The sequence below is a fragment of the Aulostomus chinensis genome, chromosome 4, assembly GCF_037954235.1.
Source record: "Aulostomus chinensis isolate RoL2024-O1b breed Wild chromosome 4, RoL_Achi_v1.0, whole genome shotgun sequence".
Taxonomy (NCBI): domain Eukaryota; kingdom Metazoa; phylum Chordata; class Actinopteri; order Syngnathiformes; family Aulostomidae; genus Aulostomus; species Aulostomus chinensis.
In genome coordinates, this window is record NC_141323.1 from 27,985,513 (window position 1) to 28,010,412 (window position 24,900).

General features: G+C 43.0%; 3 non-coding genes and 3 pseudogenes across 3 annotated transcripts; 1 reads left to right on the forward strand and 5 right to left on the reverse strand.

Moving 5' to 3' along the window:
- Positions 1-925: 925 nt before the first annotated feature.
- On the reverse strand, positions 926-1,007 carry trnas-gcu (transfer RNA serine (anticodon GCU)). Its single transcript has one exon. It is a non-coding gene; the product is annotated as a tRNA-Ser (tRNA).
- A 3,886-nt stretch (positions 1,008-4,893) lies between these two features.
- Positions 4,894-4,966, forward strand: trnak-uuu (transfer RNA lysine (anticodon UUU)). Its single transcript has one exon. It is a non-coding gene; the product is annotated as a tRNA-Lys (tRNA).
- Positions 4,967-5,925: 959 nt separating this feature from the next.
- On the reverse strand, positions 5,926-6,034 carry LOC147265113 (5S ribosomal RNA; annotated as a pseudogene).
- A 310-nt stretch (positions 6,035-6,344) lies between these two features.
- Positions 6,345-6,463, reverse strand: LOC147265114 (5S ribosomal RNA; annotated as a pseudogene).
- Positions 6,464-6,773: 310 nt separating this feature from the next.
- On the reverse strand, positions 6,774-6,882 carry LOC147265115 (5S ribosomal RNA; annotated as a pseudogene).
- A 14,152-nt stretch (positions 6,883-21,034) lies between these two features.
- On the reverse strand, positions 21,035-21,107 carry trnar-acg (transfer RNA arginine (anticodon ACG)). Its single transcript has one exon. It is a non-coding gene; the product is annotated as a tRNA-Arg (tRNA).
- Positions 21,108-24,900: the final 3,793 nt, after the last annotated feature.

Below are 24,900 nucleotides of genomic sequence, written 5' to 3' on the forward strand. Positions count from 1 at the left end.
TACCAGTGCCCAACCAGATCAACTTCATGGCTGCTAACAGCCTCAGACACTTGATTTCCATCAATCTGGAGCCAAGAAGGCCCTCACCTGTGGTTCTCCTCCAGGAGGGTCCAGGTTCTGCCATTGTGGCTCCTTGTGCCACTGCCAGAGAGTCTCAGCTGCACACTGCAACATTTCAAGAGGAGATTTACATTCCTTCAAATGTCCTGACATCTTCTTCCAATGGTTCTGTTCTATCTTTATATTTTAAAATCAATCACACAATGAAAGCTGCCACAGCTGGTTTAAGAGAGAGAACACACTAAGAGATTTGAAACCAGTAAAATATGCTTTTCTGTGTGCAAACTAGTGAGGGGCATGGAAGGATATTTTACCACCAATACAGAACCCAAACTTTAGTCATGTGATGAGATGGCGACTGTGAAGAGTGATTATGAAGTTAATGGACAAAATGTGAATTGAAAGAAAATACATTAAAAAATACTAAATAAACAAATAAATAAAAGAAGGAGCACAAATGACATTTTTCTGCACAAATTTACTGGTATTAGACTGCATTTTTGGTTCATGAGTAGATGAAAGAGTATCACATATATATGATATACATGTGATACATGCACGTGGCTTTGGACGAAAGCTGAAAGAAATTGTAGAATTATTTAAATGTACCAAGTGGACTATTTCAGGTTTCTTGAAGATGCTTCAGCTCTCATCCAAGAGGCGTCTTCAGTTTTCTTCACTGATGGGAGGATTTATAGCTCTGTGGGGGCGGGACCTTCTACAGAGGTGATTGACACATGTGAGCTCTGGGTGTCTGAGTTGTTTTGGTCAGGTTGTGAAAGGGAAGTTGACTCAACTGGTATCTGTGTCAGTTAAAAGCCTCACAGTAATTCCATAATGTTGGAGTAGAAACCAGAGTCGCTCACGACGAGGATGGGATTCGAACCCATGCGTGCAGAGCACAATGGATTAGCAGTCCATCGCCTTAACCACTCGGCCACCTCGTCTGCTGACAGCAACCCTGAGCTTTTAAACACCTGAACTCTTTGGAGCCTATTTGTCAGAAATGGACCCAGCAGGAGCCACTGAACACAACTCTGACATAATCAGGCTTCTTCCCAGCAGCATCGTGCTACAGAAGGCAGAATACAGACCATCGATACATCATCAGAGTGAACACCAGCTGATGTTTACAAGTTTAATTCACCTTTTACTACAAAATGACATCCAAGCTCAGATTCTCTTGTCCTGATTGAGCAAGTAAATGTTTAAGAAGATGAGAGTACCAGACTTTTTCATCCAAGGAAACAAGCATCCTATCACTGTCCTATGCAGAGTTTCTTTAAAAAAAAAAAGTGAGACAACCTCAAGATTTTCTTTTTCCTCTTGTTGGATTTTGCCACAGAGAATCAGAGACAATCAAAAGCTTGTTGGACTTTAACGTTGGAGGACTGAACAAGTCATGACATCATCAGTTTTACCTTCACAGGTGCTTCATTTACTTTACTTTCAATTTTACAGAGGTAGAACCTGAAATCAAAGCTGTCCATCAAAAGAAGTGAAAGCTTCCCAGGCTGTGATGTTCTTGTCTACAAACTGTCTTGTATGGAGCTTCAATCTTTAATAAAAAGAATAAAAAGAAGATAACACTTGTTGTGATTTGGCGCTTTAAAAATAAAACTTACGACTTACATGGAAACTGTCTGGGGGGGGGTGGAGCCTCCATCAGGTATGTGTTTGATGTCTGAATTCTTTCTCTGATGTCTGAATTCTGTCTTTGATCTCTGGGTTCTGAGCATTGATCTCCTGCTTCAGTCTTTGATCTCTGACTGATCCTAAACTAATCAAAGGATCACATCAGCATATTGGTCCAGTCTACAGATGGTGATTTTACCTATTTGAAGCCTTATTTTGTGTTTGATGGACATTTTTAAAATCATGAATGACTTTTTGACTGAACATCCTGGACACTGTGGTGCCTGATGAGGAGACAACTTGGGTACAAAGTTGAAGAGGAGGGTTTTTGGAGAGGGGATATTTTTGCAGTGTTCCAAGTCAATAATAACTGTGGCAAATATCATCATTTTTCAAAATGTCCTCACGAAGATGGTTTGAAATTCTGTCTCTCCCTCATCCTCAGCTGCTGCAGCACTTTAAAGAAAACCTTTGACTCGTGGATCTAAAAAGATCAGATGTTGTCTCCTCCAGAACATCAACACTTTAACGTTGTTGGCAGGACTCCAACCTGAGCAGGGAGACCCCAATGGATTTCTAGTCCATCGCCTTCACCACTCGGCCACAACAACCACATTCACACACACATTTGTAAAAGATTCACATTGACACAACTCTTTAAAATTGTGTCACAAGCCCATTTGTGTGAGGTCCTATTTTCTCTTTTTCCGCATTCCTTTGTTTCCAGGTCTCTAATAAGTGCAGAATTAAAAAGACAAGCAAGCTGGATCCATCCTGGGAAGGTGATAGGAGCCATTGACCACTGGCCAGAGACCCTGGCACAGACTTTGGGGGGTGGTGAGAAAGAGCATTTCGACAATTATATTCTACATTTATAGAATTCTACAATCCTACAATTTCATTGAGCAGACGCTTTTGTCCAAAGCCACTTGCATATTTTTTCGGTGAGTTTGGCTCCTGAGCTCAAGACAGTTGTGACTCATAAAGGACAGCTTCAAATGCAGCTGTGAAGCCTCATTGTCAGCTGGGAGGAACGACAGGTGTCTCCCTCTAGTGGCTCCTCACAGCAACACGAGCCTCATTTCATTCACATGCATCCACCACCTCACGACCAAAGGCCAGTTGGGCCTCCACAGACAGGTGAGTTTCAAGTGTTGGACAAAGGTCTTTAAGATGTTCTTATTAATTCTATAACATCTGAGATTAAAATCTATGGAATTACAACTAACAAGCAGTCAAACACCTGATCAGATGCTCCTTCATGAGGCTGAGAAGAATCAATCTAAACTGGGATGAAGAAAATTAATTGAGAAGAGAAACCTACTGATTGGATGACATGGACCCACCTGATCCATGTCAGCCTTGTTGGAGCAGAAAGAGGTGGATCAGAGGAATCAGTGGATCAAGACTCAGGTGTCAGATGATGAATCTCTTTATTCACAATGGAGTCAGAGAAATCTTCCAACGTGAACGTGACAGACCATTTTATACCAAAGACAGGCTGTGTGTGTGTGTGTGTGTGTGTGTGTGTGTGTGTGTGTGTGCGTGTGTCCCTACTGACTGGAAACTGAATAATAACCAGACTAATTTTTGTTATTGACCAAGTCTGGGTGACTCACTAAATTCATAACTGAAGTGATTATTTAATTAATAAACAAGACATTTGTCCAAAAGTCATGATCAAATTCATGTAAAATCTGAGCAACGAGGGTTTGAAAATGTTCAAATGAGCCAAAACAATGTCCTGGGATCCAACCAGGGACCTTTAGATCCACACCAATCTTCCCTGACCTCATAGAAACTGGAACATTTCAACAAATAAATTCAAATTCAACTAAGCAGCAACTCTAGAACAGTCAGAGTACTTGCTAATTCCCCTGTTAGCTCCAGATCAGACAATGCAGGCTCACCTTCACACTTGGTTGTACGACCGTCACCAGTTGAAGCTTCTCTGGTTCAACAAACTCTGGGGACTCAAGACACAAATCAGCACCGGTGCAGGTCCAGATCCAGATGTTAGCTGATGGGGACAATGGCTTAAGGGAGCTCCAGGTAGCTGGTTTGAACTGGTCCCTCATCTCTGTGAGTAGAAACCATCTGAGGTGGAGGGTGAAGATCTGCTTTGACCTCCTGATCTCCCAGTAAAGCCAGTATAGATGTTGAGCTTGGAGGAGTTGATGGCCTCCTTCATCTTCTTGTTGGAGATGTTTGCTAAACTCAGCACCACCACAGATCAGAGGAAAGTCCACTTGTCAGCTGGACACTGGAGTTTCTAGTGACCTGCAGGATCTTAGTTGTGGTGGCAGCAGGCCTGTTCTAAGAGCTTTGCTCACATTCATGATCAGGCTTCATAATGGTTCTGGACCACTGTGTGATAGGAGCTGATCCTGGAGCAGCAGAAGACAAATATAGAGAAGAAAAGACAAAAGACAGAGAGAAATGAGGGAGAGAATGACAAAAAGATGGGAACAAGATGAGGGTGAAAGACAAGCAGAGAGAAAGACAGGGGGACAGGGGGATGGAAGACAGACACACAACCAACAACAGCAACAGCAGCAATAATAGTATTGATATTGTCCTGTTATTGATGTTTTCATGTGAAAGTGGCATATTTAAGATAAAAGACACTGTTAGAACAGAAAGATCCAGAAAACCCACCAACAAGAGGTGTGTCTGGTACAGATGTGGAATTATTGGCTCACACAATGTTGAGGCAACTGGGAAGAAGACAAACAAAAGAGGCTTGTTTGATTCAGACATTCATCAAAAATGGTCCTGTCGAACTGTTCAATGTGTCATGACTTCAGAAGCTCAAATCCTCTCTAAGTTCTAGTGAGAGTGGAAGAGATTATAAAATGAGAAAAGCAGGGCCCTCACGCAGAGCTGAAACAGCTCAGTTGGGAGAGCGTTAGACTGAAGATCTAAAGGTCCCTGGTCCGATCCCAGGTTTCAGCAGAGGAACAGCATTGACTTTACTTTCCAGTGGAGGAACTGCAGACATGAAGGAAACGAACATCTTGTCCTGTGCATTCTTATGACATTTAAGACATTTCTGGAGCCTCTTGTTGGATTTTGCCACAGAGAATCAGAGCCAATCAAAAGCATGGTGGACTTGAACATGGAGGATTGAACAAGTCAAGAAAGCAGCAGTTTGACCTTCACAGGTGTTTCTTTTCCTGTCTAAATGCTGAAGGAAGAGCCTGAGTAGCTCAGACGGTAGAGCATCAGACTTTTAATCTGAGGGTCCAGGGTTCAAGTCCCTGTTCAGGTGCTATGCTGGTGTTCCAGTGTTTAACAACATGGTACTGGATGAAGTTCATTGTTGAACAAACTGTTATCATCAGAAGTAGAAGTGTTCTCGTCTTGCCACTGTGAGACTGTAGCTGCAGGTCAAATGTGAGATAAAAGTGACTAATAATAATTTCATGTGGCATGCAATTAACGAAAGACCACAAATGACACTGGTCAAGTTAATTTTATTTATATTGCACCAAATCACAAGAAAACTTATCTCATGACACTTTACAGGTAGAGCAGGTCCAGTACCAAACTGCTTCAATGAATCTACACCCAACAATTCTCCATCAGCAAGCACATCCTGCAAAAGCGGCGACAAAAACCTTCCTTTTAACAGGCAGGAACATCGAGCAGATCCAGGCTCAATGGGGACGGCCTTCTGCTTTGACCGATTGGGGGGAAAGAGAACAGGAAACAAACAGATAATGGAGGAAGACGGATATGTAGAAGGAAAGAGAGGGACAGAGATAAAGAGAGAGAGAGACTGATGGAAAGACGGTGATGTGAGTAGGTGGAGCTACGGGTGGCAGCTTGAGCCTCTTCAGCTCTGCAGCCTCCTCCAGCAGCACCCAGATCTGGAATGAGAGGAGCCTAAAAGGCTCCAGAAAAGGAGACAAGTTAGTAATACCTATGAGTATAATTAATGTATGACACATATAGGAGGAGAGAGAGGAGTAGAGAGAAGCCCAGTACACTGCATCTGCCATCTTTCTACTTCAAATTAAATAGGTGTCCTGTCAATAAAAGAAAAGAATGTTGATGTCATCGAGAGAAAAGTACTGCATCTGCCATCTGTCTACTTCAAATTAACCACTGCATGACATTCCATTCCAAAGCTGCAGAGGGCGCTTCAAGAAAAGGTGTGTGAGGGAAGCTCGCTCATGCTGGTCCCCAAAGACTCAAAGCTGCCCTTTCCTCACAAAGAAACAAAAAAGCTTACAGCACCTGGTATTCCCAGGCGGTCTCCCATCAAAGTACTAACCAGGCCCGACCCTGCTTTGCTTCCGAGATCAGACGAGTTCAGAGTGGTATGGCCGTAAGCCCCTGACTCTGACACACATGGGCTCTATATCCATTTCACTCACTTTACAACCTCAGAAAAAAAGTGACGTGCAAAAGCTTCACGGTCTTTTCAAACGCCAAATAGGTGTCCTGTCAATACAAAGAAAAGAATGTTGATGTCATCTAGAGAAAAGTACTGCACCTGCAATCTGTCTACTTCAAATTAACCACTGCATGAAATTCCATTCGAAAGCTGCAGAGGGCGCTTCAAGAAAAGGTGTGTGAGGGAAGCTCGCTCATGCTGGTCCCCAAAGACTCAAAGCGGCCCTTTCCTCACAATGAAACAAAAAAGCTTAAAGCAACTGGTATTCCCAGGCGGTCTCCCATCCAAGTACTAACCGGGCCCAACCCTGCTTAGCTTCCGAGATCAGACGATATCGGGCGTGTTCAGAGTGGTATGGCCGTAAGCCCTTGACTCTTACACACATGGGCTCTATATCCATTTCACACACTTTACAACCTCAGAAAAAAAGTGATGCCCAACAGCCTCAGGGTCTTTTCACACGCCAAATCGGTGTCCTGTCAATAAAAGAAAAGAATGTTGATGTCATCTAGAGAAAAGTACTGCATCCTCCATCTGTCTACTTCAAATTACACGCTGCATGACATTCAATTTCAAAGCTGCAGAAAGGCGCTTCAAGAAAAGGTGTGTGAGGGAAACTCGCTCATGCTGGTCCCCAAAGACTCAAAGCTGCCCTTTCCTCACAAAGAAACAAAAAAGCTTACAGCACCTGGGACTCCCAGGCAGTCTCCCATCCAAGTAGTAACCAGGCCCGACCCTGTTTAGCTTCCGAGATCAGACGAGTTCAGAGTGGTATGGCCGTAAGCCCTTGACTCTGACACACATGGGCTCTATATCCATTTCACATACTTTACAACCTCAGAAAAAAAGTGAGGCGCAACAGGCTCAGGGTCTTTTCACACGCCAAATAGGTGTCCTGTCAATATAAAGAAAAGAATGTTGATGTCATCTAGAGAAAAGTACTGCATCTGCCATCTGTCGACTTCAAATTACACGCTGCATGACATTCAATTTCAAAGCTGCGGAAAGGCGCTTCAAGAAGAAGTGCGTGAGGGAAGGTCGCTCATGCTGGTCCCCAAAGACTCAAAGCTGCCCTTTCCTCAAGCTGAAGTTAAAAGAATTGCAAATTAATCCTTCACAGGTACTTGTTCACAGAGATGGATGAAATAAAAATTGAATATATTCTAGTATTATAAAAATACAATGAACAAAATTATTAACAATGAGTAAGAGGATTTTCAAAACAAAACAAACAGTGTCTTTCTTGGTTCTGAACTTTCATTTCAATGAAAAAAAAAATCTTTTTTAGTTAGATAGTTTCACATAAAATACCCTCAAGTCATCCTTTACACCTCAATTGTAAGGAAAAAAAGTTTCCTCTACAAAAGATAACCCTTTTGTTTTTTTAAAATATACATCATATTTAATCCCTTTCAGAATCCTTAAGTTACCTTCTAAAACGGTATTCTTTAATTTACAACAACTAAAACTCAATATTTTACCTGTGGGCACACACACATTCATATGAAACACCTTAAATTAAATTTTTACCTGTTTCAGGCCTGTTTATTGAAGCTCGTGTGCGGTCGGGGCTTCACAACTGTAATGGCCGCTTCACTGGCAGCTGAGCACACAATAAAAGCAAGTGCATGTGTATGTTAGTCCTCACAAATCCAGGGTTTTATTAGAAGGGGGAGAACGGGAATGGAGGATGAGAGTCTGAATGGTAATGGCAATGGCGGTGGAAGTCACAATCCAAACACTCACACGCAATGGCGGGACAGCGAAAGTCACGAAGAAGAAAACACAGCAGGACAGGGCACAGCAGAACAGCAGAGCCATCGGATGGAAACCCGTCTCTCTCTCTCCAATGTCCGTCTCCTTCAAGCATATTATCTTAATTTAGCCACAATTATCAAACATTATCTCGTGTCGAATTCGCATTACCTTTACTTTCGCTCCAAAAATATTACAACGCTAAAGCTACGATCTGCTGGCACATTAGCACGGAATGCTATCCCTAGCTAGCACGTCGCTAACCATGTACACATCCAGTCTCTTTTCACTATAACAGTTAGATAAAGCGCAAATACAGGCATAAATATTCACCTCTCGAAGGTCACACAGAAGTTTACATCAGGACCACCAGTCGTCGACCTCCAAAATAAACTTAAATGCTCTCCACACAAATGATGCCTCCCCTCTTAGCTCTCTGATCATTGCCTCTGTTTCTCTCCCCATGCGCGCTAACTACTCACCTCACAAACCTGCGCCACTAGTCCCACCCCTTACACAGTAACTTTCCTCTCATTGGCTTTTGCGGTCTTAATACACCCAAAGATAAGACAGGAATGAAATGATTGACAGGTAACAATTGAGGTTACATATAAACACGGCTTCTTCCCCTCTCCTTATTCTCAGATCACTGATCTTTTCCAGACTCAGAGAACTTAAAGACCTTTATATGAATTTATTTTTTTAACTGTAAATAGTTTTACTTTTTAAATGTTACATATTATATTTATGCTTTTAACCTGCTCACATTATAACCAATTTTAAAGATCATGAACTCTATTTATTTTTGAACTTTTTAACACATCTTTTTATGCTTTTTATGCGATGTAATTTATTTGATTTTTGTACAGGGCTACGTGTTGTATGATAACAAGAGTGTATATTGTTTACAATGTGTTACAGTCAATGGGTGGCACGGTGGTACCGTTGTTAACAGTGTCGCCTCAAAGCAAGTTCAAGTCCTGGCTCGAGCACAGGTTCTTTCTGTGTGGTGTGTGCATGTTCTCTCCGTGCCTGCGTGGGTATTCTGTCTGCAATGGACTGGCTACCTGTCCAGGGTGAAACCTGCCTCTCACCTGAAAGCCACTGGGAAAGGCTCCAGCCTCCCCCTGCAACCCTTAACAGAAATAAGCTGGGATGCATGGAAGTATAGAAAGCGGATACAATGAAGCGCATACAAATTTTTCGAATGCATGAAAAAGTCTCACCTTTTGTTTTTTTCATATTGGTTAGTTTGGAAGCATGGAATTTCTGACAAAGCCTAAGTTTGTATTGTTTATTCACTGATTTTTCTGACAATTTAAAAACAAAGCTTTCAAAACTGAGAGGACAAGCAGTGGTGTTTAAGATCAACACCCAACATGGGGCTTGAACCAACAACCCTGAGACTAAGAGTCTCATGCTCGACTGACTGAGCTAATCAGGTTACATCAGTGTAAGTCCCATAGCATGAAGCGGTCAGAGTGAGAGACTCACAGTCCTGTGAGTGATCACCCACCCATCCATCCATCCATCCATCCATCCATCCATCCATCCATCCATCCATTTTTCCGCTTATCCTGTTAAGGGTCACAGGGTGGGGCTGGAGCCTATCCCAGAGGGGACATTACCTTGGACAGGTAAGCAGTCCATCGCAGTCCACCGCAGCCAACAAATATTGACAGACAACCATTCACACTCACAGCCATACCTACGGTCAATTTAGAGTTGCATTTCCATTTGCATGTCTTTGGACTGTGGAAGGAAGCTGGAGTACCTGGAGAGAACCAGCACAGGGAAAACATGCAGACACTCTCAGGATTTATTCCAATGAAGTGCCTAAAAAAGGAGTGTTGGAACTCACTCAGATGAATGAGACATTATAAGCCATCAAATATATACATGTAGATGTAGTGTTGGAGATCCAAGAAAACAGGGAGAAAAGAGAAGAGAAGAAGAAGAAGAAAAAAACAGCTTCTTTGACCAGATAACATAGTTGTCTATTTCAATGTTTGAGGTCTGAAAAAATAACTGATTAACTGTGAAATGTGATGGACAGGCAAGTACTTACTAGGATCAGGGCAGCTGGAAAATAGGCTCCTGCATCTGTAGGCAATATCAGAGACAAAGAAAAATCAACACAAATGAGCAGTCACTTGAACGATGCTAAAACCACTCTTTTTTAAACAAATACAACCACAGCTTCTGCTCTATGGCCTTAAGTACACTGTAATCATGCCATCAGACAGACTCATGCCAGAGCAGTAGCCTAGCACAAGATGGAGGAACGTAACTGCATGTAAACACAGTCAGTGTGCACTCATCTTAATATGAACCGACTTAACTGTTGTGTGACACGTATATTGTGTGTACTGTAAAATGGTTCAGACTATCAGAAAGCTTCATGAATTCACAGGCAAAATACAGATGTCGCACACATTAATTTGTGGAGGCTCGAGATGTAAAAAGTAAAGTCAACTCTCTGTCTCTTTTGGATTAATTTGCAAGCATTTTCAACGTTTTGGCTAGCTGCTAAATCTGGCTAGCATGATGTGCACCGAGTGTAATTATCAATGCAAATGTGGCAGGATGAGAGGTCCCATCCTAGCAGTGAGACTGGTTGGTGATGCCTGACTTGGCTTGTACCATCATTAGCCAACCAGTGTGAGGCGCTGCTCTATAAATAGGGGCAGCATCTACCTGGTCAATCTCTTGCTCTTGGGGTCCGCGGTCCTCCCACTTCCTGGTCACCTCGCTTCCGCTTCTGATCGCCTCACGTCTGCCTTCTCGCCACCGTCTGTGCTGGTATGTAGCAGTAGCTCCCTGTAGCTCGTGTTGCATGCTGATCATGCACGTTTTTCATATTCACGTGTTTAATTGTAGGCGTCCGGCTTTTGGGACACGGTCCCTTAATCGCCGCTAGTGGGGAAACACCCCCCCCCCCCCATCTGACGTGCAGAGGCTGTTTGCCACAGCATACTAGCTGTGAAACCCTTTGCTCTGCATGCGTGCGATCTACACCTGATTGGCACAGCTGGTGAGCCGTGACACTGAGGAAGAACTAGCTGCTGCTTTGCTACCGGGCGCTATCTTGCCAGACTACCCTGCTTTGCTAGATGCTCCTGCTTTGCTGTGGCTGCTGTTTTGCTACAGACTACCCTGCTTTGCTCTGGCTGCTGTTTGGCTACAGACTGTCCTGCTTTGTTACAGGCTCCTGCTCTATTAGCCTGCTCTGCTACTAGCCTGTTCTGCGACCTACTGGCCATCTACACATGTTTTGCTTGTTTGTTTGTTCACTGTTTACTGTGTTCACTGGAGTGCTCTGCTTCTGTGTTAACGAAGTGGAATCTGCTGTGTGTTGAACTGGAGGTTGTTTCAGTAATTCACCTTGTTTAACCAGGGTCTGCCAGATCCTGATGTCCACCGTGTGGCGCCACTGAACTGTACTTCATGGTGCTCTGAAGGTTTGGATCTGCATTGTTTCCCATTCCTCTGCTTGGGCTTCAGGGTGCAGCAAGCTGCTGGACGGCTATCCGTTAGCTCCCTGGTCTAGCAATGGAGAAATGAACTCGTTTCTGGTTATTTTGGGTTATATTATTTTTCCTTGCTAATCTGTGTTTAATAATTAAATCTTGTTTCTTGAATTAATTTTTAAATTGTGGTTTGAGTTTGGTTCTGGTTTTTGTGTTTTTTTTTTTTTTTAGTTTTGGTGTTAAATTATAATTCTTGTCATTTCGTTTCAGGTACTGGAAGCTCACGGTCCTGGCGTCGCTTTTCCTCTTGTGTGCTGTGCACCCCTGTTTGCTTTAATCATGTGTTTTTTAAATGTGATGTCCCAATTGATCAGGGTGTCTTCTGCCTTGGGATCCCTCACCCCCACTGGTAAGCTCCAGACTTGTTTAGATTTATTCTTCTCTTTTTAATCTGCTGGCCTGTTTACAATAAAATATTTTTGTCATGGAACCACGTCTCCTGCCAATTAGTAAATGAACCTGTGAGTGCCTTTTGGTCGGTACGTTAACTATTTCCTTGGGCAAAATTCCCAAGGTGGCGTTGTCCGGCTTTGGTCACTACTATATTTTAATAAGTGCACCCCCCACTCGTGTGTGTCGCCACACAAACTGGAAACTTCACTTAGCCTCCACTGGCCTACAGACTTTGCGCCAGTGTCTACAATAAATGCAATCGCTACTCACCAAATGATTGAGATTGAGATGGATGACGAAAACCAAGGCTCTGGCCTCACGTGCAGCTCAGGAGATTCTCCTTGCGTCCATAAGGCAAAGATACTGTTGATTTATTTACAGTGAAGTACTGTATTTTAGCATTACAGCATAGTTCTGTTAAACAGTCATGGGGTGTAATTTAACAGATTCCTATTAGAATTAACGGCAAAGTACTGTATTTTTATAAACGGTGATACTATTGAAATCTTGTAGTAAATTTACAGCAGTTGCTTGCAGTGTACAAGTCCCACCGCTTTCATAAAATTCATCACTGGATTCAGGACGACCCCTGCTACTCGGCCCCGGTGGGCGGGAGGAGGCTCAGGCCCAAACAACGCTGACTGCAGCTTTAATTTAATCCTAGGTTGATGTAATACTCTGATAAATCAGTGGTATTTATTTCATGATTTTCATAGGAATAAGTTGAATAAAATGCCAGTTCGTGGTTAAGCTAAAATTTACATAAATAAGTATTTGTTATGAAGAAGATATTAAAATGTCAATAAAATTTGTTTAAAATTAGTAACTTTCAAAAAAACATCATTTCACGGGGTGTGAATGTCTTTAAAAAATGTTAAAGTAATTCTGTTACGTGCGTGAGTTCATGACCTTTAGTGTTTACACGTCCGGGAGAAACGAGCGCGAGGAAGGAGCATCGTGTGAATGGCGTAGCGTTATCGGAGTTTCGAGACTGTGTCGTCGGAGAGGAGTTTTTATCGGTAACGGACTGTGAACTGTAATTGACCGACGTGATCGGAGTGCGTGAGTCGGATTCTCCGCCACCGATTGTGTTTTTGAGCACCAGGCAAGTCCAGTTACAGAAGCTAGCGGGAGCTAGGCTAACGCTGTCCACGCTGAAGGGAGACGCCGCTGCACGGACGGGACAGGAGCTTCGGATAGTCGCCTCGGGAGAGAGTCGTTAATGGAGGACGCGTCACTGCTGCCGACGGAGTCGGAGGATGTGACGCTGCTGCCGAGTCACGGAGGTCTGTTGCTGCGGGCTGCTGCGAGCGGGACGGTTGCTGCCACAACGAGCGAGGGATTCATCGGCTGCGGTCCGGTATTGTTGACTTCACCGACACACGGGGGGATCTGGTAAAGGTTTCCATCATGAGCTCCAACTAAAGCGGGCCAACGGAAGTAAACATGAGTGCACTCGAAATAAAATTACAGTTGAAAAAAAGACAAACAATATACCCCAGGGTTCTTTTTATTTTCTATAGTCTTGTTTATTCAAGGTTTGAATGTGTTTTTCTGCAAGCTTTTAATACATTTTCTAAACTGAAATCTTGTGTTGTTTCATTGAATTTGTGTGTTGTTACTGAAGCTTTACAGCAGAGTTTAAAGGTCAAGTGTACTCCCCATAGCCTCCATTTGAATATTTAAGAGTGAGAATCATACATTGCCCGAGATTGATATTAATTATTCCAGATGGGACTTTTACCATACAAGATATTTGAAATGAGTTAAAGTGTTCCCTGTAAGCCTAAGGTGGGTTTTAATATTGGAGCCGGTGGTAAAAGGGTTACATTTAGAAATCTAAACCCCTGCTACCATGAGCACACATGGAAATAAAGACTCAACTGACCGCTCGGTCTACTTCAGCTAGCACACTGAACAATACTGTTGTTTACTTGCTAGCTGATAAGTGAGCAGCTGATGTTTGCAATAACATTGAAATAAACTAAAAATAGAGTCAATAGCTCAAATCCTATCACCACCAAAGGAGCCACGTCTTTAACACTTCAATCTCATAGCGACTCCTCAGGATTTCTTCTTCTCTCCATTGCATTTTGTAGGAGGCTCCTGCCGGTCCACACTGCCTTCCCCCTAACAGATTCAGCTACTGAGACTAAAGTTCGTTAGTGAGCTCAATGCATAAAAGTGACTTAATATTTGTTGAAAACTAAACAGGCGTGAAGCTGTAACCTCACATGAACACTCGAAGTCTAGATTTCAGCTGCATGTGAAGAAATCAGCATAAAATCCTTGTGTTGGTGTTTAAACCTGGACTACCAGAACCAGGCTAAGAGGTGTTTGTCTGTTAGCTGTGAAGCAAACTGAAACATGAAGGCTTTGAGGGTTTGTTTACAACACAAAGAAAGATTCAATGCTCAAACTGCCAACTCTGTAAAAAAAAAAAAAACATTTTTACAAATCTCAGTTTATTTCTTCATGAAGATCTTAATGAGGCAATCAGCACCAGAGCACTAAAGTTAAAATTAGTAACACCGTCACTAACGATGGATTTATTTGACCCAATGTAGTTTTCCTGATCAAATATAGTTTTCATCAAAATATATATTTTTTTATAATTATTTCCCAATATGCAACGTCACATAAATGAAAAAATGGAGGACCCTATAAAATGACCTGACGTCAGTGTTCAAGGGTGAAGTCATTTTTGGAATGAAGAAGAGTTCATCCAGCTTTTTTTGCCTCGTGTCTCTGAACCAGCTCATTTGTTGTGTCCACGCCGTTCCGTGTTTAACATGTTTTATGTAACATGAATAACATATTAATATACAAATATATACATGACATAAATTATATATAGACACAGATAAACATCAATAACCAGTGAGAGAAGTCATGTGATTCTCCGACCTCTCTAAGCTGCATCGCAGTGCTGGAGGAGTGCTGACATCATCATTTATGGTTCCTTGCTGGATGAAGGCCTAAACTATGGAGTGAAATCTACTGCCTTGAACTCACTCTTCATTTCTGCTCAGGCTTTTCCTGCCAGCAAGGCAGTGGCAAGAAAAGCAGTCAGCTGATGTCCACAGCTCAACATGAGAAGGACACATTTCTTTTGAAGAAAAAACATTTCAAGGAGTTTTTCCTGCCAATACAGGACAACACCCACTCACAAACCAGTGCTGGACAAGTTCCTTCAAAGCTGTAATGCCTTATTTCTTACTTGTTACTGTCATTTTAAGATAATTGGTTCCATCACGATTGTGTCTGCCAGTTCTTGGTGACTGTACAGGAGGTCTGTGGACCGCAGGGCCACAACAAGCCCATTTCCTCAACTCTCCATTTAGTACAGAGGTCCCCAAGTATAGACCAATGAGGATAAATGTGATCGTGGAGAAGTCCTTTTGTTCTTCAACTTGTCCAACTTGATGGTGAGTCTCCTTTTATCAAGGATTACTGAATGCTTGTGTTATTTATGGCATTGTTAACACTTTATAAACCCTTCATTCAGAGCTGTAAAGAACCTTTAACCTCATATCCCAGACATCAAAGTGGGCCACTAACCGGTGAGATGAAGCTATGCTATGCTGCTACATTCTGAAGAGGTAAAGTAGCAGGTTCTGAGAGTGATGGCTAACCTGGATGTGTTCATCTCCTACTTTAATATCAGCGTCCCAACTTGGAGCTCTGACCACCTCCAGCTTTTTGTTCCTGTTTCTGCTTCAGTCAACAGGGAACTCAAACCTGCAATAGAATCATCAACAACAATGGAATAGAAAACAGAGGAAGACAAAATATCATAAACTTACAAAGCTGAGAAATGTTCATGAAGAATAAATGCACACATTATGATTGAGGCCAGAAAGTAAAACTCCACACCAAATGTATTTTGACATGTAGGGATAATGAACTTGAATGTGTTGAAATAGCAGATGAATGAATCCACTATCACAAGATGGCGTCACAGATCTCACCATCAAGTTGGACCAGTTGAAGAACAAAAGGACTTCTACACTATCACATTTATCTCACTGGTCCACACTTGGGGACCTCTGTACTAAATGGAGAGTTGAGGAAATGGGCTTGTTGTGGCCCTGCGGTCCCCAGACCTCCTGTACAGTCACCAAGCGCTGGCAGACACAATCGTAATGGAACCAATTATTTTAAAATGACAGTAACAAGTAAGAAATAAGGCATTACAGCTTTGAAGGAACTTGTCCAGCACTGGTTTGTGAGTGGGTGTTGTCCTGTATTGGCAGGAAAAACTCCTTGAAATGTCATGCAAGTTTTTTCTTAAAAAGAAATGTGTAAAACATTCATTAACATCCAGGCCCAAAGACAAGAGAGGGCAACGCTCCAGGAGTCTTTGATCTCTGAATTCTGAGCATTGATCTCCTGCTTCAGTCTTTGATCTCTGACTGATCCGAAACTAATCAAAGGATCACATCAGCATTTTGGTCCAGTCTACAGATGGTGATTTTACCAAGTGCACTACAGCAGTCCTTGTTGCTGTCTGCTGTTGTGTCACAGCAAAGTAAGGAAACAGCCTGATGGTCCTCAGGAGGAAATTCAACAACCTCCAAAGATGGAGATGAACCTAGACCTGCTCGTGTTTACTGTCCTTGATGAACTTGACAAACACACCACATGTCACACACTCTACAGTTTCAATCTGTTGAGAACATGAAACGTGTGGCCCCAGTGACCCTGCATGAAATTTTTGTCCAATTCAAATTTTGATTCATGACCCAGAACCACTCAAAACCCCTGAAAAATAAAGGTTTGGGTGCATTAAAGACATAAATAATAACATCATCATGTTTCAAGGGGGCTGCAGGGTGGTGCAGTGGTTAGCACTGTGGCCTCACAGCAAGAAAGTTCTGGGTTCGAGTACCGGCTCGGGCGCAGTATCTTCTTGTGTAGTGTCTGCAAGTTCTCCCCGTGCCCTTGTGGGTTCTCTCTGGTACTCCGGCTTCCTCCCACAGTCTAAAGACATGCAATTTGGGGAAAAGGCTGATTGGATTCTCTAAATTGACTGTAGGTATGAATGTGAGTGTGAATGGTTGTTTGTCCCTGTATGTTGGCCCTGTGATGGACTGGTGACTGGTCCAGGGTGAACGCTGCCTTTTGCCCGTAGACACTGGGATAGGCTCCAGCCCCCCGAGACCCTGAACAGGAATAAGTGGAAGAAGATGAATGAATGTTTCAAGGTTTTCTTCCCTCAGATCTGAAGGTCAAGCTGCATTATTTGCAGTGCTCATTAGCAGGGGAATTAGCTCCAATGGTAGAGTGCTAGCTTAGCATGTGAGAGGTAGAGGGATCCATGCCCTCATTCTCCAGAATACTCCAGCTTGTTCTGTTGATCAGAGGAGCTGCTGTGTGATGAATGCTGATGTTTGTCCACTGCTGTGATAAAGTGTCACCCTGTTACTGATACTGACCATTTCAGCTAATTCCCCTGCTAATGAGCACAGCAGATAATGCAGCTTGACCTTCATGCATGGTTGGATGAGCGTCACCAGGTGAAGCTTCTCTGGTTGACCAACATGTGGAATCTCTTTCAATACTCCAGTGGTGGTTTAAGTGATGAAAATATGGATTAGTCACTGGAAGTGTGTGTGTGTGTGTGTTTAAAAAGGCAAAAAAAACTTTTTTTTTCAGCAATAGAACTTTAATACAAACACAAAATGAAAAGCAGAAAAGGCCAGAATCCAAAATATGGATTTACAGAGGAAGCGTGCTGGGCCCAGAACCCAGAGGTTGATGGATCAAAACCATCCTCTACTAAAAGAAGGGAATAAAATAAACTTGGTTGTTTTGAAATGTGAATCTGTTAAAGAGGGGTGGAAATGGTGAGGTAGTCATTGTCCCTTTTGTTTTATTACAGAGACCTCATTGTTACTGAAATAATTTTAATTCTTTACTTGAAGATTCACGCTTTTTCGCTCAAAATGTATAAAACTTCTTGCATGTTGGTGCCCCATCACACACAACAGGTGCACTTGTACTCTTTTCACCTCTGACCCACAAACATTCATAGTCTTCCAGTGAACGTCCAATTATCTTCTGAAATCAGTGATGAATCTTTACCTGCTGAGACTCATTATCTCTGACTGTGACTAGCATGTGCTAGCAGAATACAGCAGTCCTTCTTCATTATCTGTCTTTGTCTCTGACCAGCTCTCCTGCTCTCTTTCCTCCTACCAGTCAAAGCAGACATCTTCGCCTACTGATCTTGGATCTGCTGCCTGTTCCTGCCTAGTAAAAGAAGGAACCAGCACCTGGTTCTACAGGCTGAATTAACTCCAGGACGTTGGCCAGCCGTGTCAGTTGAAACCTTATTTGTCCAAATAGAGAAAAAATAAGTCTGATTGTTAATGAAAGATGTCATCATGGCTTTGAAACTATGGTTGGGGACAAACCAACATGAGCACATTCATGGAAGAATAGCAATAAAAACAGGAAGTGTTAGTTAGCAAGCACTCACCAGTCTTTCACTATCATACATGAGTCTAGTGGAACAAAATGGCTGCTGCTGACTGTGGTGCCTGGTGGTGGATCACTCTTCACCATCCTCACAGGCCTTGATGGAACCAAAAAGGCGACTTCCTGGAGAAGATCTTCCAGGGGGTCCAGGTTAAAGCGGTGCCCCAGCTGGCACCAGGCACTGACCCAGGTCCTGCATGTGAGATACTGTCAGTTCTGTTCTGCCCTGCTCACAACCACAGGCTGGTGTTGAGGCCTGCAGCAACCAGGGCCCCAGTCACCAAGTGTATAAAGGCTGGTCATTGTGGCAGTGGGAGGAGTCAAAATGAAGACAGACCAATGTGAGCAGGACTTGACTGCAAAAGTAAGAAGAACTTGACCATGTTTCCTACAGTACCCAGGAGGCTTGGTAGTTGTTGAAGGAAGCTCCAAAAGCAAAGAGCAGACAGCAGGATATAAAAAGAAAAGATCCAGACACTAAAACTACAAGTAGAAACAAGATGAAATACTAAAAGCTTTGGAAAGATACTCCAAGGTTGTATATACATTATTATATACACTACTATTCTCCATGACTCCTAAAGAGGGAAAGGAAAAATTAGAATGTGGATCAGATCAGCTGATTTCAGTGTTAAGTCCATCCCTCCATCCACTTTCTATTCTTATCCTTTAAGGGTCACGGGGGGGGGGGGGGGCATCAGTCTCATGCAACCTAAACTAAAACTTCAGTCAGATCAAATTCAGATTAAAGCAAGAGTTTCCAGATCAAAGTCAGAATTCCTGATGATGTCATCAGGGCTTTGACAGTACCTAGAATTCTATCTTTGATCTCAGGAGGACATGAAAGAAACACAATTGAGGAAAGGAGAAGAGAGCACATTCAGCTTCATTAGAAACACTTGAACTGTTGAACAGTAGAATTTGTTTGAAACAGTTTACAACACTTAGTGACAGGATTGAAGATGGAAGATTTTTCTACTTAACATTTAATTCTAACTTAAAACTGGGGATGAACATTCTCAGTAGTTCATATACTAATATACAGAGTAAGTCATGTCATTCCCTTTTGGAAAAAAAAACAAGAAAAAAAACATGTGAAGCTCCTCCCCCCAGCTCCAGATGGTACAGACAGATATGAGAGTGGCAAGGAAGCAAAGAAGTGTTGTGCTCCTCTCCAGTGCTCTTGTGTTGTTGTGTTCTTCTCAGCTCCATCATGAAGACGTGCTGGCAGTGGGCGCTGGTGGAAGTTTGCAGCTCTCACTGGAAAGTCCTGAGGCTCCTCCCATTCTGAAGCAGGCAGTTGCTCCTAGCCAGCCGACACTTTCCCTCTCTTGTGTAGGAGTGAAGAACAAAATCAAAATAAAGAATCATCACTCTTTCATTGGGGGACATTTTTTCTCATTCTAAAAATTCAACAGCTTCTATCATTTCTTTTACAGAATATGTCAGTGATATACTAGGATTTTCTGTTGTGCTGTCAAATTAACTTTTATCGATGCTTCACACTTCAGGTGTGAAAGTTTTTCAGTGGGAAAGACATGAGAATGAGGACGAGGCTGATTGATACTCTAAACTGACTCTAGGTGTGACTGTGAGTGTGAATGGTTGTCTGTCTTTATGTGTTGGCCCTGCAATGGACTGGGGACCCCTCCAGGGTGAACCCACTTCACGCTGAAAGCTGGGGAGACAGGTCCCCCCACCCCACAACCCTTAACAGGATAAGTGGAAGAAAATGAATGGATGGATGGATGGATGAATGGATGGATGGATGGATGGATGGATGGATGGATGGATGGATGGGCTACAGTTCAGTCACTGTGTCTCTTGTTCCCACAGTGATTTGATGCATCCTACCAACACAGCAGGACTCACCAGGAGACAATGGATTGTCAGTCATTTTTCACTGACAGCGCTGGAGCCGGAGCCCACAAGGTCACAACTGGCATTGGTGGACTCCAGGATATGTTTGGACCTACAGAAATGCACAACCTGTTAATGACAACACTTTCATATATTTAGCCCTGCTCACAGATCTCTGATACAATTTTCAAGTCATACAACAGGTTCAATGTTGACCCTTCGACCACCGTTACTCTGAAGCAGAGTTCAATGGCAGTGTTGCATATGTTGGGAGGAGCCTGTGGCTCTCGGTTCAGAGGATGATTTGAAGAATTTGTTGTTGCTGAACTGTTTATGCTTCAATTTCTGGACGTTCACTGGTGGAATGTTTGTGGGTCAGAGGTGAAAAGAGTACAACTGCACCTTTTTTGTGTGATGGGGCACCAACATGCAAGAAGTTGTCAAACATTTCCAGCAAAACAGCATGAAAATTCAAGCAAAGAATTAAAATTATTTAATTCAGCATTTAACTACCAGGCCTCTGGAATAAAACACAAGGAACAACTGACTACCTCACCATTGACTTCACACTGATAACCAGGAGGTAACGTGGTAGTCAGAGCAGCGATGCTCAGGTCTGTGGACTGAACAATGTCCTCTCATTCACACACACACCACTCTTTCATTGGGGCTCCTTTCTCCTTGTTCTGACACAGAAATTCAACAGCTTCTATCATTTAGTTTACAGGAAATGTTGATGACACTCTGGGATTTTTTTGTTCTCCTGCTGTCACTGTCAAGTGCCAGCTTAACATGTGAGAGGTAGCAGGATCCATGCATGTGTTCATGTTTACAGCAGACAAGGAGGAAACCTTGGAGGATTTCAGTGACTTTTAGCAGTGGTTCTCACTTCATCTTCTCAGTATAAAGTTTAAAGCGAGCTGGCCAGGAGTTGAACCTAGAATCTTCTGATCCGTAGTCAGACGCGTTATCCATTGCGCCACCAGCCCTGTGAAGAAGCTGCTATGTTCATGTGTGCTTGCTTCTCCAGAAAATCCCAACAACGTGGTGGCATTTTCAGGGGACACAATGGTGCAGTGGTCAGCACTGTGGCCTCACAGCAAGAAGGTTCAGCTCTCCTCTGTATTTGGTTGCTAGGAACCTGAATCAGTCCTCAGTGGAGCGGTGCTGCTGAGGCTGAGTGAGGCTTGAGTGAGGGACTGAGCAGGAGCAAACAGGTTCAAGCAGGTTCAGGCAAACTCCACTCAGTCCACCAACATCAAAGCAGAGGAACTGAGTTCATCTAACAAAATGGATTCATATCATCTCCACTTGGAATGCTCTGGAACTACAAGTACACTTAAAATGGCCGACTTATGACAACAGAAGGAACTTTGAAGTAGATTTGATTTATTTAAGTCAGTGACAGTCATTTTTTTCAAGAATTTAGTTCAGGTAACTTCATTGTTTTACTAAGATGAGCTTTAATGTTATAACATTGAAACAAGATCTTCATGTGTTGATGGATCCATCACAAATATGAGCCTTCCCAGTCTGTCAGGTGGTAGAATTCAGTCAGCACCAATAACAGGAGAGTCAGAGTTTAGAAACCAAAGACAGACATTAAAGTCTCACATTAAAGTGTTATATCTTTGAAAATATACTGCAATACATGAAATATTATATTTCCATGGATGGAAACCTCGTTCTTATATTCTTTAATATACTGCAATAGTAATGGACCCTCTATGACCCTGTAGTGATGAATCTATCAAGGAGTACAAATTATTCTAATCAGAGAATTTTGAAGTCAAGTTTGAGATCAGTTTGATCCTCTCTCCCTCCCTCTCTCTCTCTCCCTCTCTCTCTCTTTCTCTCTCTCTCTCTCTCTCTCTCTCTCTCTCTCTCTCTCTCTCTCTCTCAGGAGCTTTTCAATGAATATTTTAATAAAACGGAACAGGAGACTGAAGAGTGATCACTAAAACCCACAGGCTGAATGGGACATCTTTTAAAAATATTGAACCGCTGAGTAAAACCATAGAAGCGCTCCTGTCTCGTCGGTGCTAACAAGTTAGCTGTTGAGTGAGTCCAGCTGTGCTGTCTAGGAATCCTGGTAAAAAGCCTCCACACATCAAACAGCTGGTGTGTTGGTGGATCTGTGGATCCTGCTGGAAGAAGCAGGATGGAGCTCTGAATGGTTCCTGTCTAAAAGAGCTTCTCTGTGCAGCTCCCATCAGCTCCTAAAAACAGGAAACCAGCAGATTCAGTGTTGAACAGTGGCATTAAAATGTTTCAAAAGCTGTCCTGTCCACCATTTGTTGGTGCAAAGACATTTAAAAACACTAGTTGAACATTTTCCAAAGTTTTCTGTGTAGGTTCTCATTCATCCAGGTCATCGTAGATCGAAGCGAAGTAAAACCTGGTCAACTGGACGTAAGTTTACGTACCGTAGTTTAAAACTTACGTCCAGTTGACCAGATTTTACTTCGCTTCGATTTTCCAAAGTTGCTCTCACCTTCTTTCAAACACCTGGAACGATTTCCTCCAAATCAAAAGAAACTGGTGAAAAAACAACAACAAAAAACTCCTGGAGAATCAAACTCCACCCTCTGCTCCAACTGGACTTGGGACTTCAAATGACCTCCATTAAAAGCCTGCCTGCATCCCCATTCACTGACTGTTGTACTGTGGGTCTCCTGGACAAACATGGCAGGGATCCTCTTGATCTCCAGGAGTTTAAAAAGAGCAGCTCTTTTAAAATGGGTTCTGGCTCAATTCAGGTTGAGAGAGCTGAGATTAAAATCACACATGAATAAAAGAGGGAACCCAAGAAAAAAAAGTCAGCGTGAAAGAGGAGCAGATTTTAAAACTCCTCATCATTTCCACCTCCAGGAGTGAAGCCTCCCGGGACCCAAGAGGCTCCAGCTGGCAGAGCTCTCACTCATTTCTCCACCACCTCGCTAACCTGAGCTGTAGCATCTGAGAACAAATCAGTGACCCCCTTCAGTCCAGAGCCGACTCCACAAACTCTTAGCCCCACTTTACCCACAGCCAGCCGGCCTCCTCAACACTTCATGACACACGACGACTAAATTGAAGACTGAGGAGTCTCATCAAGAGATCTGTCACATGCGTCTGCTGTGGAGGGTCAATCTGTCCGTCCACATTCAGATCATTGATGCAGCAACTCTGCTATGATCAAACTATTCAGGATGAAACAAACCAATGTTGACATCAAGTAGCAACTCAGCAGCTGATCAACAGAGTCCGAAGCACCAGTAGAGCCTGTTCATCGTCCCTGGGGGATCTTAGAATTCTTTCTTTGATCTCACCTTGATTTCTCAATGATTTTTTTGTACACACAAATTAGGAGTTGATGGGAGTTGTTGCAGATACCAGTGTCCAAAGTCCAGCTTGAACCCAGTTTGTGCCACTTATTTGTCAAGCTAGCAGAGATTCTTTTCACTGCCAAGCTAAAGTGACTTCTGTCAACAAAGGTAAACATACAAAAGGATATTTCTACTGTCAGTTCAAGATTTTTATCAAACTCCTTTTTCATAGGCAAGGCAAGGCAATTTTATTTGTATAGCCCGTTTTCACAAACAGTTTGTCTCAAAGGGCTTCACATGGCATCATAACAACATCCTCTGCCCTTAGACCCTCACATCGACTGAGGAAAAACTCCATAGAAAACCCTTTTAACAGGGAAAAATCTGAGAAACCTCAGGGTGAGCAACAGAGGAGGGATCCCTCACCCAGGACGGACAGACGTGCAGTAGATGTTGTTACAGACAAGAAAACAGTTTACAATACAAAATGTGGGAAACACGGAAATGTTAATAACAGCTGAAGAAGGAAGCTTCTGGTAGGGGAGGCAGGGAGAGCAAGCCAGCTTGATGGGGGACTGGATGGCAGACTTGTTCATGGAAGGGGAGCGCAGGCCGGTGTAACAGTAGGGAATAAGGGGGGGGGGGGGCGATGCAGGCGGCGGTTGGGGCTCCGGTGGATCTGTGGAAACACAGAGAGACTGCGAGACACCAAGGCCAAACTACAAAGTGCAACAAGTAAAATGTGCAGGGAGGAGAGGAGGAGAGAGGGGGAGAGGAGAGGAGAGGAGGGAAGGGCTCAATGTAACCTGATGTGTCCCCCAGCAGTCTAAGCCTATAGCAGCATAGCTATCAATGGTTCAGAGCTACCTGAACCAGTCCTAACTGAAGGCTCTGTCATAGAGGAAGGTCTTAAGCCTGGACTTAAACGTAGTTAAAGTGTCTGCCTCTCTGACCCATGGAGAGAGCTGGTTCCACAGTAAAGGAGCCCGGTAACTAAAAGCTCTACCTCCCAGTCTGTTTGTATTGATACTGGGAGTCACTAAAAGACCTGCATTCTGGGAGCGGAGTGCTCTGGTCGGACAGTAGGGACTAATGAGCTCTTTCAAATAGGATGGAGCTTTATCATTGAGAGCCTTATAAGTTAGCAGAAGGACTTTGAAGTCGATTCTAGATCCTACAGGAAGCCAGTGGAGAGAAGCTTTTTCATAGCTTGAACCTTCCTCTTGTGTTAGCTTTCTGTTCCCATCTCTTATGTTAACAGGTCAGTTTTGACCCTCGTCTTCAATCAGCTGTCAAATAAACTAAAAACAATTTTCTATCATCCAAGTTGTTTCCCATCTCTTGGTTTCCTTGTTAGGCTTCCTTATCCATGGAAATATTGATTTGAATATTTTGTTGTGGGCCTCTGGACCTTTTTTTAGTCAGTAAACCCTCGATTTCAGTTAAAAAATGATCAAATGAACCTCAAGAAAAT